This window comes from Magnolia sinica, chromosome 18, assembly GCF_029962835.1.
Source record: "Magnolia sinica isolate HGM2019 chromosome 18, MsV1, whole genome shotgun sequence".
NCBI classification, from domain to species: Eukaryota; Viridiplantae; Streptophyta; class Magnoliopsida; order Magnoliales; family Magnoliaceae; genus Magnolia; species Magnolia sinica.
This window is the reverse complement of record NC_080590.1, coordinates 63,769,243-63,782,093: the sequence shown is the minus strand read 5'-3', so window position 1 is coordinate 63,782,093 and position 12,851 is coordinate 63,769,243.

The window sequence follows — 12,851 nt, the reverse complement described above, 5'->3', positions numbered from 1 at the left end:
CCGCTCAAGCCCCCCAAGACTTGATGGTAGGCAGCGCCGAGATGCCTGCCAGCGGCCGAGCCTTGTAGATCATCCTGAGAGGCTCTGTACTGGTATAGTCTCAAATGGGATAGATTCGTTCGAAGTTTAAAATTCAAGACTCCATGCAGATAAGGGCGCAAGAGCCCCTTAACACCGTCGGTGCTCCTACTGAAGGGAAAGTCGCCATTTTCCTTTGCGCTCTATAATGTGGGCTCCAACTTCCTATGCACCCCTTCATCCGAGCCCTGACGGCCTTCGTGGGACTAGCTCCTGGCCAATTTACCCCTAATGCTTGGAGGGTTTTAATCTCTTCTTACATCATCTGGCTTCAAGTCAGGAACCCGAAGCTGACACCAGAGGAGTTGATAAGCTTGTATATAGTCAAGCATGACAGCCAAGAGCCGTGGTATTACTTTGCGACTCGCGATAGTAAGGGGTCGAGGTTGGTCATGAATCTTTCATCCTTTAAAAAGGACTAGAAGAACAAGTGGTTCTGGGCTTCGGGCAAATGGGAAGCATCGGCAACGGAGCTCGGGAACTTGAGGGCTCGAGTCCTCACCCGATTTGGCCACTCCAGGTCAAACCTCACACACTTCTTATTCTTTACATCCTTTCCTCATCTATTGTGATTTGACTAAAGTTTTCCTTTCGTTTTTGTAGACTTTTCGAGAGGTTCGCTACTCCTCTCCTCGGACCAGAAGAATAGGATTTCCAGGGCCAGGGCGCACTTAGGAGACCTCCGCTCTTAGTCAGACCTGATCACGGCCAACAATCTTCATTGGTCCAGACTCTGCAAGTCCAAACCACTCCCCACTTCCTTCAGTAAGTCTTTCTTTCGCTCCTTACTTTGGAAGGACTGAATCTCTTAACTTGGTTGCTGATTCGTTACTTTTTACACAAGCATGGCCAAGGCTTTTGGGTTCCAGAGGAGAAAGGCTGCCCCGACGATGGAGGAAATGTTGAGGGTCGAGCCCCAAACAAAGACAACTATTCGGAGGAGGTCAGCAGCTCCTCACGGCGAGGGCCCCTAGGCCCCAATTTCTATCGCTACAGCTTCAATTTCTGTTGCTGCAGCTCTGACTACAACGCCTGTTGCGACTGAGGTCGCTATTAACAATGCTCTTACTGCAGTGCCTCCCATAACCCCCGAGCCCTACATAGTCATCCCATCTTCATCTGAATGGGAGGAGGCCGTTCGGATGGCTGACACCATGCTCTCCCCTCCCAAAGTCAGGAATGATCTCAGGGCTGAGGCTTAGGCCTTAACAAGCAGAAAGACTAGGGTCGAGGAGGCGGCGGGGTTGGCTCAGGTGGGAACGAGTGGAGAGAGGTTCCAACCAGGCTATCATATGTCTTACTTAGTCTGCTGGGCTGCCAAGCACGCCTCGAAGGAGGAGATAGTCAGCCTTCTCGCCAATTCGGACGAGTCTTTCGTCAACAACATTGCTTTCGTCTTCTACCGGGTACTTTTATTTACTTTTCTTACCTTTAGTTTTTACTGCATTCGAATGCTCATTCTTTTATTTCTGTTAAGTCCGTCTCGAAGCTCCTTCTAACTCGGGAGAGATTGAGGGAACTTGCAAAGAAAGATACTGAGGTGGAAGCCCTCAGGGGCGAGGCTGGGATCCTACGAGATGAGGCTACCTTCTTCCAGATGGAGCAGGCGGAACTACGTCAGCAACTTGATGACGGGAGGGCTCATGAGCTCTAGCTAAAGGGGGTCGTGAGTGATCTCGAAGCCCGATGCGGTGTTGCTGCAGTCGAGCTGTCTCGAGCTAGGGCCCATGCAGACTCACACGCTAAGGAGAACGCTCGATTGGGGGATGTGTTGGAGCAAACCAGAGCCGAGGAGGCGGAAGAGCTGCACAGAGCAGTCTCCCAGGCGTAGGAGGCCCAACGAGCTGAAGACGAGGCCTCCCTTGCCTCGGCGATGGCTGCTGCAATAGATGCCTTTAAGGCTTCAGAGGAGAGGGCAGCCGAAGCTACTAAGTTTTATAACTGTGGCTTCGATGCTTACATTAATGTGGTCCAGGGGACCTCAACCTTGAGCCTCTTCTACCCAAAGACATAGGAGAAAAACCCTCTAGAGACACTCGCCCAGATCAGGCTCCTGCCTCCCAAGCTCCTCCACCTCCAACTCTAACTGAATAGCTTCCAGCATCCCTTTTTTATAACTTTTTAAACTTTTAATGAGTGGTATGATGGATAATACATTTTTTTACCCTCTGGAGAGGGCGTGTGGATGATGATTTTTTTTATATGTTAACCCGTAGTTAACTTTTTGGATGTTGATTGTTAATTGTTGATTGCCGATCCGATTTATTGACTAGTCAGCTCCTTTTAAGGCATTGATGAGCTGACTCCTTAACAGGTCTGCTCATCTCAATGTCGTTTTGTAGGACTTTATGGGGTTACATTTGTTAGGACTGGGCCTCTGGGGGATTGGCTCCTCCCACGATTGGCAAGCAACCTTTAATAGACTCGTCAGTCGAACGATGAACCAACTCCTCGAGTCGTTGTATGGGCTTTTTCCCTGATCATGATGGGATGCCTTGGAGAATTTTCATGGGATAACCTACTAACCCCTTCTTTAAGGAATCAGTTCGTTAAGTCTGCCCCTGCTTATGAGAGGTAACTTTTTATTAGTAGATAATCCACTCGTGTAGATATAAAGAGGTGTGAATTTTATTGAGAACCTTAAAGGCTAGTCGTTCAGAGGCGTGCATTTATTGGGGGCCCGCAACGGCCATTACATCAAGGGTGGTAGACTTTCAGGTGCTCGGTGTTCCAGGGGTGGGGGAGCTGACGGCCCTCGAGATCTTCTAAGTGGTAAGAGTCAGGTTTGGTGGATCGGACCACACGGTACGGCCCTTCCTAATTAGGCCCAAGTGTCCCAACCCCCAACTCTGTGGTGTTCTGGAAGACTCGACGAAGAACTAGGTCCCTTGGACGGAACCGCCTGGTCCTGACTTTAGAATTGTAGAATCGTGCTACCTGTTGATGTCGAGCAGCGACCCGTAGCCTAAAGATGTCTCTGGCTTCTTCAAGTAAATCCTGGTTGGCTGCGATCTACTCATCATTTTGGTTCTCCTGATAATTTCTAACCCAAGCTATAAGAAGGCCAATTTCAACTGGCACCATTGCTTTTAAACCGTAGGAAAGTGAGAACGGGGTCTCCCCAGTAGATGACTAAGCCGTAGTCCTATAAGCCCAGAGGATGAATGGGAGCTCATCGGCCCAGTTACCTTTTTCTTTCTCTAATTTTATTTTGAGATGGTGCTTGATTACCTTGTTAACTGCTTCCACCTGTCCATTGGATTGCAGGTGCCGAGGTGAAGAATATGCGTTTGTGATGCCGAGCCCTTGACACATGCCTCGGAACTTGTCATTATCAAACTATCCGTCATTATCAGACACAATGGTGCGTAGAATCCCAAACAGGCAGATAATATTTTTTCAGACAAAATTGATCACCTTCTGTTCTGTGATCTTTGTGACGGGTTCAGCCTCAGCCCACTTAGTGAAGTAGTCAACTACGACAATGGCAAACTTGACTTGTCCTTTCTCCATGGGCAGAGGTCCGATGATGTCGATCCCCCACTAAGCGAACGGCCACGGACCGCTCATGGGAGGCATTTCTTCCGCAAGTTGCCTCGGCACAACTGTGTATCATTGACACTTATCACATCTTTAAATATAGTTCTTCGAGTCCTCCCTAATGATCGGCCAAAAATATCCTTAGCAGAGTATTTTCAAAGCCAGGGCTCGACCACCAGAGTGATTTCCGTAGATGCCTTCATGAATTTTTCGAATCACATAATCTACCTCATCGGGTCAGAGACACCTAAGTTAGGGCTATAAATGTCCTTTCTTGGGTAGGATCCCATCCAGGATTACATACTGTGCTGCTCTGACTCTCAGGTGCCTAGTTTCCAACCTATCCAGGGGGACCTCACCAGATGTGAGGTAGCTATAAATCGGGTCCATCCAGCTCGGAGTATCATTTACTAGATTGACCATTTTCTTCTCCATCTGATCAATGCTTGGATGTTCTATGAATTCCATGGGAATGATTCATGAGATCTTTCCTTCCGAGGCCGAGGCTAACCTCGCTAGGGCGTCAGCCCAAGAAATTTCTGTTCTAGGAATCTGATGGATAGTACAGCTCCAAAATCTTTCTATCAGTTTCCTCGCTTCGGCTAGGTAAGCAATCATTCTGGTTTCCATGGCTTCGTATTCGGTAGAGATAAGATTCACTACTAGCTAAGAATCACATCGTACCTGAAGAGACTGGAGCCCCAGACTAGCTGCCAGCCTGAGTCCGGCCAAAAGAGCCTCGTACTCCGCCTCATTGTTAGAGGCCTTGAAACTGAGTCTAATCGCATACTGGATGGATGTGGAATCCGGTGCGACCAGGACAATTCCTGCTCTGGCATGCTTGGCATTGGATGATCCATCTATATAAAGAATCCATCCTCGTTCTGATACCATGTCTTGATCACTTGGAAGAACAGGCGGAGGAGTCGTCTCGACTTTGGCACTGATCCCTTCTTCGTTCGGGGTGGTGAATTCTACAATGAAGTCGGCCACAACTTGGCCCTTAATTAATGTTCTTAGTCGGAGCTGGATGTTGAACTCCCCGAGTTCAATAGCCCACTTGGTTAGCCGGCCCGACACTTCAAGCCTCTGAAGGACTTGTTTAAGGGGAGAGTCGGTTAAGACGACGATGGAATGAGCTTGGAAGTACGGACGTAACCTCCGAGCCGAGACAATGAGGCAGAGCGCTAACTTCTCCATAGCCGGATATCTCATCTTGGCAGGTATACCGGATGTTGTTTTTCCCATACTTCTCTAATCAGGGCTGAGCTGACAGCTGAGGCTGAGACCGCAAGATACAAGAACAGGGGCTCACCTTCTTCAGGCTTAGACAATAGGGGTGGTAAACCTAAATACTGTTTCAGCTGCTAAAAATCTTATATACATTCTGACGTCCATTCTACCTTCTTATGACCCTTCAACTGCTGAAAGAAGGTGAGGAAATTGTCCGTGGCTCTGGATATGAATCGTCCAAGTGCTATCACTTGTCCAGTGAGGCATTGTATCTCCTTGATAGTCTGAAGCGAGCTCATATCAAGGAGTGCTTTGATATTTTTGAGGTTCGCTTCAATACCCCTTTGGCTAACTTGAAACCCGAGAAATTTACCAGAGCCGACTCCTAAGGCACACTTCGCGGGATTTAACTTCATTTGGTACTCTCGGAGGATGGAGAAAGTTTCTCTGAGATTTTCTAAGTGATCGAACGCCTTGATGATCTTCACAAGCATGTCGTCGACATACACTTCCATAGTATGTCCGATCTGTTTGGCGAACATTTGATCTACCAGCCTCTGATATGTGGCCCCAGCATTCTTCAAGCCAAACGACATGACCCAGTAACAGTAGAGCCCCTTTTCAGTAACGAAGGTAGTCTTCTACCTATCCAGGGGATGCATCGCAATCTGATTATACTCAGAATAAGCGTCTAGGAATGAGAGCAGTTCGTGCCCCACTATGTTGTCCACCAGCTGATCAATCCGAGGCAATGGGAAGCTATCCTTCGGACACGCCTTGTTCAAATTCGAGTAATCCATACAGACCCAACATTTTCCATTGGCTTTCTTGACGAGGACCACGTTTATGATCCAATCGGGATAGTATACCTCCTTTATGAAGCCAGCGTCAAACAGAATGGAGACTTCGTCAGCTATAGCCTCATACCGCTCGACATCGAATGGTCTCCTCTTCTGTTTCACGGGTTTGTGATCCGGGTCCACATTCAACCTATGGACCATGACATCTGAGAGATCCCGGGCAAGTCCTCATGCGACTATGCAAAGACATCCCTATGCTGTCGTAGGAAAGTCATCATTTCAAACTGTTGCTCGGAACTTAACGACGTTAGGAGCTGAACAGTCTTGCTCGGGTCTGCTTCATCGAGCGATACTTTCTCCAGGTCTTCCACAGATAAGTCCTCTGTAGGTCCTCTGGGATCTAGGATGTTGACAATGAGTGCTTGCTTTACAGACCCTTTCTTTACTACTATCACGTAACATCTCCTAGCTTCGCGTTGATCGCCTCAGAGGTAACTTACCCCACCCTCGGCTGGGAACTTCATCATCAGATGATCGGTGGAGATGACTGCCCTCATTACACTGAGAGAAGGTCTGCCTAGAATGACGTTGTGCACTGAAGGCACGTTGACAACGAGGAAGTCTACCATGAGGGTGACTTGATGTTATCCTTCTCTCGCGGTCACAGGGAGGGAGATGGCTCCCTCAGAGATCACCCGCTCTCCAGCAAACCGTGTAGGGGGTCTTCACAGGTTTGAGGCGCAACCTTGGAATCCTCATTCTTTCAAAAGCCTCAGAGTAGATCACATCTGTTGAGCTTCCAGTGTCAACCAGAATGCGGTATACCTTGTGGTTGGTTGTGGTCATCGCAACCACTAGGGCGTCATCATGTGGATGTTGAATTCTGCCGCATCATCTTCCGTGAAGGTCATACTGCACAGGCTGACCTGGAGTTCCTTGCTCAGGCCACTTGGTCATGTGGATGTAGTACTCTGGATTAGACTTTCGAGAATGGGCTTTTCGTGCCCTGTTTGAATCCCCTCCACTGGATGAGCCACCGAAGATGGTGTAGATCTCGGCTAGCTCTTATGTGGTGTTATTTGGCTGCCTTCTCTTTTCTTTTCAAGCTATTCTCTCTTCCTTAGTATATCGGCACAGATGACCCTTACGAATAAGGGTCTCAATCTCATCTTTAAGATCTACGCAGTCGGCTGTGTTATGGCCATGATCTCGATGAAAACGGTAATACTTGCGTTTGTCTCGATGATCCGGATCGGCCTTCATACAAATAGTCCAATTCAGAAGCTTTTGCCCTCGGATGTCCAGTAGAATCTACTCGGTAAATGTGTTAAGGGGGGTGTAAGAACGGAATTTACCCTCTGGTTTTCTGCTCGGACAATGATCGCGAGGAGCACAGTCATCTAGTCCTTTGCTGGACGGCTGAGGTTTCTCGTTCCTTGGTCTCTTTCCTTTGCCAATCGGCTCTATCACCTGAACATTCTTGCGGGCATTGGAGAATTCCTTGGCATTAGTGTATTTTTGAGCTCTGGTGACGAGCTCAGCTAGCGTCTTCAGTGGATTCTTCCTAATGGAGAAGGTAAACTTTCCCTCTTTTAGACCACTAAACACTGCAGAGAGTGTCATCTTATCGTCATAATTTTCCACTTGTAATGCTTCCTCATTGAAACGAGCGATATAGTCTTTTAATGACTCCTTGGGCCCTTGCTTGATGGTGAACAGATGGGTATTCGGTTTTCGACTCTTGTTACCACTTATGAATTGGGAAAGGAATAATCGGCTGAGCTCCGTGAATGATCTGATGGAGTTGCGTTTGAGCTGACGGTACCAACTCCGAGTGGATCCTGTGAGTGTTATCAAGAATCTTCTGCACATCATTGCATCCGTTGTTGTCTAAATTTGCATCCACGAGCGATAAGCCTCCACATGCTCGGATGGGTCACCAGACCCAGAGTATTGGATGACGGGAGGTATCCGGAACCTCTAAGGTATCACCTCGCTCATGATCGCAGAGGTGAAGGGAGGCTCGGTCTCTTCCATCATCGCTTGAACAATGGCGGGAACTAACAACGATTGCTGATTCTTATCAAGTGTCAGAATCTTGTTGTTGAGTTCCGCAAACCGTGTTTCCCATAGATCTTTGTTTTCAGTCATCATCTCTTGTATGTCTTCTACTTCGGGAGTTCTTCTCCCCCTCCTCCTCTCTAACTCATGACGGAGATCCATTGGTGCTAGGGCCGAGGTGACCGAGGCATTCTTTAGAACCCGAGTTGCTGTATTCCGGGCTAGAATTCGATTTTGAGTCGTAGGAGGGTTCTGAACTGAAGCTGGTGCCCGAGCAGATAGACGTTGGGACCCTTCGGGTCTCATACTCCTTGGCACGGAATGTGCTTTTACTACTGGACCAATCGTTTCCTGAACGGGATGCGGTTGTGGTTCCTATTGCTGCTTCATCTGATTAATTTCATCGCGCAGAGCTTGTATCTCGCTTTGCATAGCTCGATACTTGCTTGCCTGATTGCGAGAATGCTGGGAAGGCCCTGGGGCCGATTCGGCATGAAGCAGCGAAGATGAATGGGTTTGATCGTGTTGCTCCGGTTCCACAGCTACCGATTACTTCTTTCCTCTCGCCATAATGCTTAAGAATAGGAACCTGACCTTTCGTATCAGATTTCCACAGACGGTGCCAAAAATGTTAATGACTAAATTTGGATGGCTTTCTACTCCGATCCATGAACTCCGAACCGCTTCAGCGTCTTAAACCTGCACACTTACAATGAGCAAAGGAAATCCTGGTCTAGGCACGGGACCCTCTGATGCCTAAGTTAGGTCAAGGGAATCTGGGTCTAAGTTCAAGTGTAGTAAGAGAGTGCAAGATGTTGCGTACCTATAGCAGTGGAGTCCCATTATATTTATACCTGCTTATCGAACGGTCTGAGTCCGTTAATCTCGGCACGATTTTCTCAATTAGTGGGATACTATGATCGTGGAGATATTGTCCGTAATCCAGGGATCGTATCCCGTATCGTGCGTATCTGTGAGCAAGATAATCGGCCGTGTTCGCTTAAGGTAGTTTCTTAGTTTAACACACGGGACTGTTCACATCCGGCTTCAGTCTCGACTTAGGATCTCTGACTAAAGAGGTCCTGACTTTGAGCCTCGGACCTGAACTAGTATGTAGAGGATAGCGTCCAGAGGTAGGGATGAGCCTCGGTCTGGGCTCGTGGCGGTCTCGGAATCACTCGTCTATCAGGTACTCTCGAGGTCTCCCCTCCGAGCTCCAAGGTGGGTGGCGGACTTAACCCGTTGAGTTGGATTTCTTCATAATGGGTGACGCGTAGACGTGTGTAATCAAATATTCCGTCATTGGCTGAGCAGTGGTGGGGCAACCTGAGATCTCATGAGTAGGCTTCCATCTGAGCTTCACATTGACTGCCCCAGCCTCAGAATACTCCAAACTGAATGCCTCGGAGCAGGAGCAGGACTGGGGCCGGGCCAAGAATCTTCCTTCCCTTCGATTGTTTTCACAATTTCCAATTAACCCTAACATGTCCAATCTAATTAAGATGGCGTCAGACCTCAGAATTTAAGGGTCTCGGATCTTCCCATAACATGTACTATCATGACTGGTGGGTCCAGGTGAGTGAGTACGTGATACCTCACTAACGAGGTTGATTATTGGCATAGGAAATAGGCCACTTGAGCAGGTGTAGTCGATTGTTGATTCTGATTGATAGTATTGGGAGGTGGTGGAGATGATTAATACACATTACATTCATACTTGCATTGCATTCATGATCTCATCTCATTGATGAGTAGTATTTGTGGACATTGGTTCTAGGAATAGGACCAACTCATGGCTTCCATGGGTGCCTCTATCGAGGGCTTTTGTTCTAGTATGTGTTTGGATTCATTTGTTTAGTTTCCATTACTTAGTTAATTTTGCATTTAATTTTCTCATTCTCATAGATCATCTCCATGTGGGATCATCCTTGTATTCATAGGATATTACTTACGAACCTCTGCACTTGGAGGCAAGCAATCATCAGGCAACATGAATTTCTGGTGGGCAAGCTCTGATTAAATCAACAAGCCACAGAACATACGTTTGTACTAACAGAGTGCTCGGGTGATGCGTATTTAATGCATATCGACTAGAGTTTCTGATGGGTGGTATTCGATTTATTCGTCAAGCCACAAAGCATATGCCCATGTCATGTTAATGCAGATTGTCATACGATGTGGATGGATAAGATGAGAAGGGAATGGATGTTGCACAAGGCAATTACAGGATTAGACAAAGTTGATTAAGGACTAGATGGTTGGATGGACGAGAGTGTCACAAACACTAGATCAAATGGCTTGGATTAGGACTTACGTGGCTCAGGAGTCTTGGACTTTGGCTATGCTAGACTAGACCAAGGTTGGACTCTCTCTTTCACTCTCACTCTCCTTGGTGGAGGGATGAAAGGGATTGGTTGATGGAATCTCTGATGTCTACTAGATAATTCGAGGATGATTGAATGATCAAAATGGGAAGGGGAAGGGGATATTTATAGCTCCCAAGCCAGGTTTTCTGGTAATTCTAGACAAGTTCATGGGTAAAAAGTGACTGGAGGGCTAGGATTTGAAATTGTCACGTGGCAATATCGCATACCTTAGATTGGATAGTAAAAGGGTAAATGTGGGTTAAGAGAAGGGTATTAGAGTCAATACCTATTTTCGCGTACTTGCAAGTTGTAAAAGGGGAGTCCACATGTGTTGAGAGCTACTACCAAGAGAGGAGGGGTGCCACGTGGCTAGCAACACCTTGGGTGCAGCCACCCACTCGTGGGACCTCTAGTATTGACAGGAGATCTCCCACAAGCGTGTGGGGGGTTTGCCTCCTGGTTTGCTCAGTTGTTACTCCACCTCTAATTCTGTTTAGGCTTGGTTTTTGGCATCGATTCAGGCCTAGTTTTAGGTTGGGCTTGACAAGGTGCGTCAATTGGGTTATCGGACTGGGTAGGCAAACCGGGTGAGTTGACTCGGTGAATCGACTCGCCGTGTTAACTCAAGGCTCTAGGGTTTAGGGTATTATGGTTTAAGACTAGATAATTGGGTTGATTTGGTTGAGCTGGGTTGAGTTTAGGGTTTAGGATTAGGGTTAGGGTTTAGGTTAGCCATTAAGTCGGGTTGAGTTGGTCCAATCCTAATCAGCTTGTCGGCCCGAGGTGGGGTGTCTACAGATGCCCCTCTTTGGCAGAGGTTGCATGCAACCGAATGCCAAAGCGAGTGAACACCCCACCTTTGCTAGTCAATTATGAATTGTGGTCTAGATTTACTATCTGCTTTTGTGTCTGTGTCAGCTGGTTGTCTGGAAATAAACAACTTGCATATATCATGAGGGTTTGAGGAAAACGTTACAATTGTCTCTGTACTTTATGCGGCATTACAGGCAACCAATCACAACCATTTCACTCTTGATCAGCACTAACATCGAAGAATATAATACAGTAGAGTCCCACGCTTTCTATAACCTTACAAGGGTACTAACTGGAAATGAAATGTTTATTACTTCCCAAATCACCTCAAAAGTACTTGTTTTGCTTGATCGTCAAAATTGTTTAGCTACCATGTGCTTTTTGCGACCTTACGAGAACTCATTATGCCTTTCGGCTCTAAAAATTAATTTAAGGCTGAAAACTTAAAGTACTAAAGCATAATTAATTTAAGGTTGAAAACCTAAAGTACTGAAGCATAATTACTTTAAGGCTGAAAACTTAAAGTACTCATTTAGAATATATATATATATATATATATAGTTAAAAGTGAGAAGAAATTCTAATGCACTACTACTTCATCACCCTTTAGTGTTAAGTAAAGAGAGGGAAGCTAAAGGAAAAAATAATAATAATAATTTTTCGGCAGAAATTAATTTAAAAACTTGATAAGTTGGATTTGACAAATGATTTAAATAAGTAAAAATTACTAAAAATATCAAATTTCAAGGATGAGTGCTCAAAATAAGTTAATGCTAAATGTAAAATGTTGAAAGTGGTAGTGCATTAAGTTTTTTTTTCAATTTTAAAATAAAATATCCATAAAATAATTTCAAAATTACAATTCAACACTTTTTAAGTTTTTAGCACTTAAATTTAATTTCCGGAGCTTAATTTTAAGTTTATTAAATGGCACCTAAGGCTGCTTATGGCGCTTGATACACAGGTGATCAGAAATTGTAGATGTGACACATGTTGACTCAATAATTTCAAATTTGTAATCCAGACTATTCATACCCTTTATTTATAATGGATGAAGGGTCAGTCTAAAAAACAGGCCGTTTGGTAACTCAGGTGGGCCCTAGTGCAAATCAAGATTTGTGGTTCCCTCCATATTGTTCCTTGTTTTGTGGCCCACATGTGCGTTGGATCAGGCTGAATTTTTATATATGGAATTAACATGAGCTCAGGCATCTGATGGGCGGGTTGGATGTCCTACAGACATCACATAGGTCCTTCATCCTCCTAGTACCACAGTAAGCTTAGGGTGGAACCAGTACCACTGGAGTGCACCTCTTTCATTTGGGTGGGGATCCTGTTGTTGTATTTCTTTTGTTAACTAACTGTAGCCCAAAAATCAAAAGGTTAAGATGGTTCTATCAAGGATGTTTTTGGCATGGTAGGGACACAAGGTTCAAACGATGAGCCCCACTTGTTAGAATTTAAAACAAACTGAGTACTGTGCATAAATAAAGGCCACATATCCAATACATAACTTCTCTTCAAACAAAAAATTGGTTGTATGTTTTCTGATGAGAAACTTGAAATTTCATTTCTTTCATAAATAATAGTTGTACAATACGGACACATTATTTGTAACGGCAGCATTTCGGAATTGAGTCTGTCTTACTGATGCCAAAGAATCACTTTACAGTTGAGAAATCAATTTACACGTATTCAGGCTTCCGCCGTGTATTTGAAAAGAAAAGAAAAACAACTCAATGCTGAGGTCGCTTTCATACACATATATACATACTAATATAGCTGGAGCTTCAAATTTTGGATTCACTGATGTGAGCCGCTGTACAATGTTTCCACAAATGCTGCGATTCCCATCCATTTTTATCTTCGTGATGGACGGTTTAGATGTTGATCTCCTTTAATGCTAGACGGACCAGGCGTATGAATCCATCCATGTCATTGAAGTGAAAATCAAGTGCTG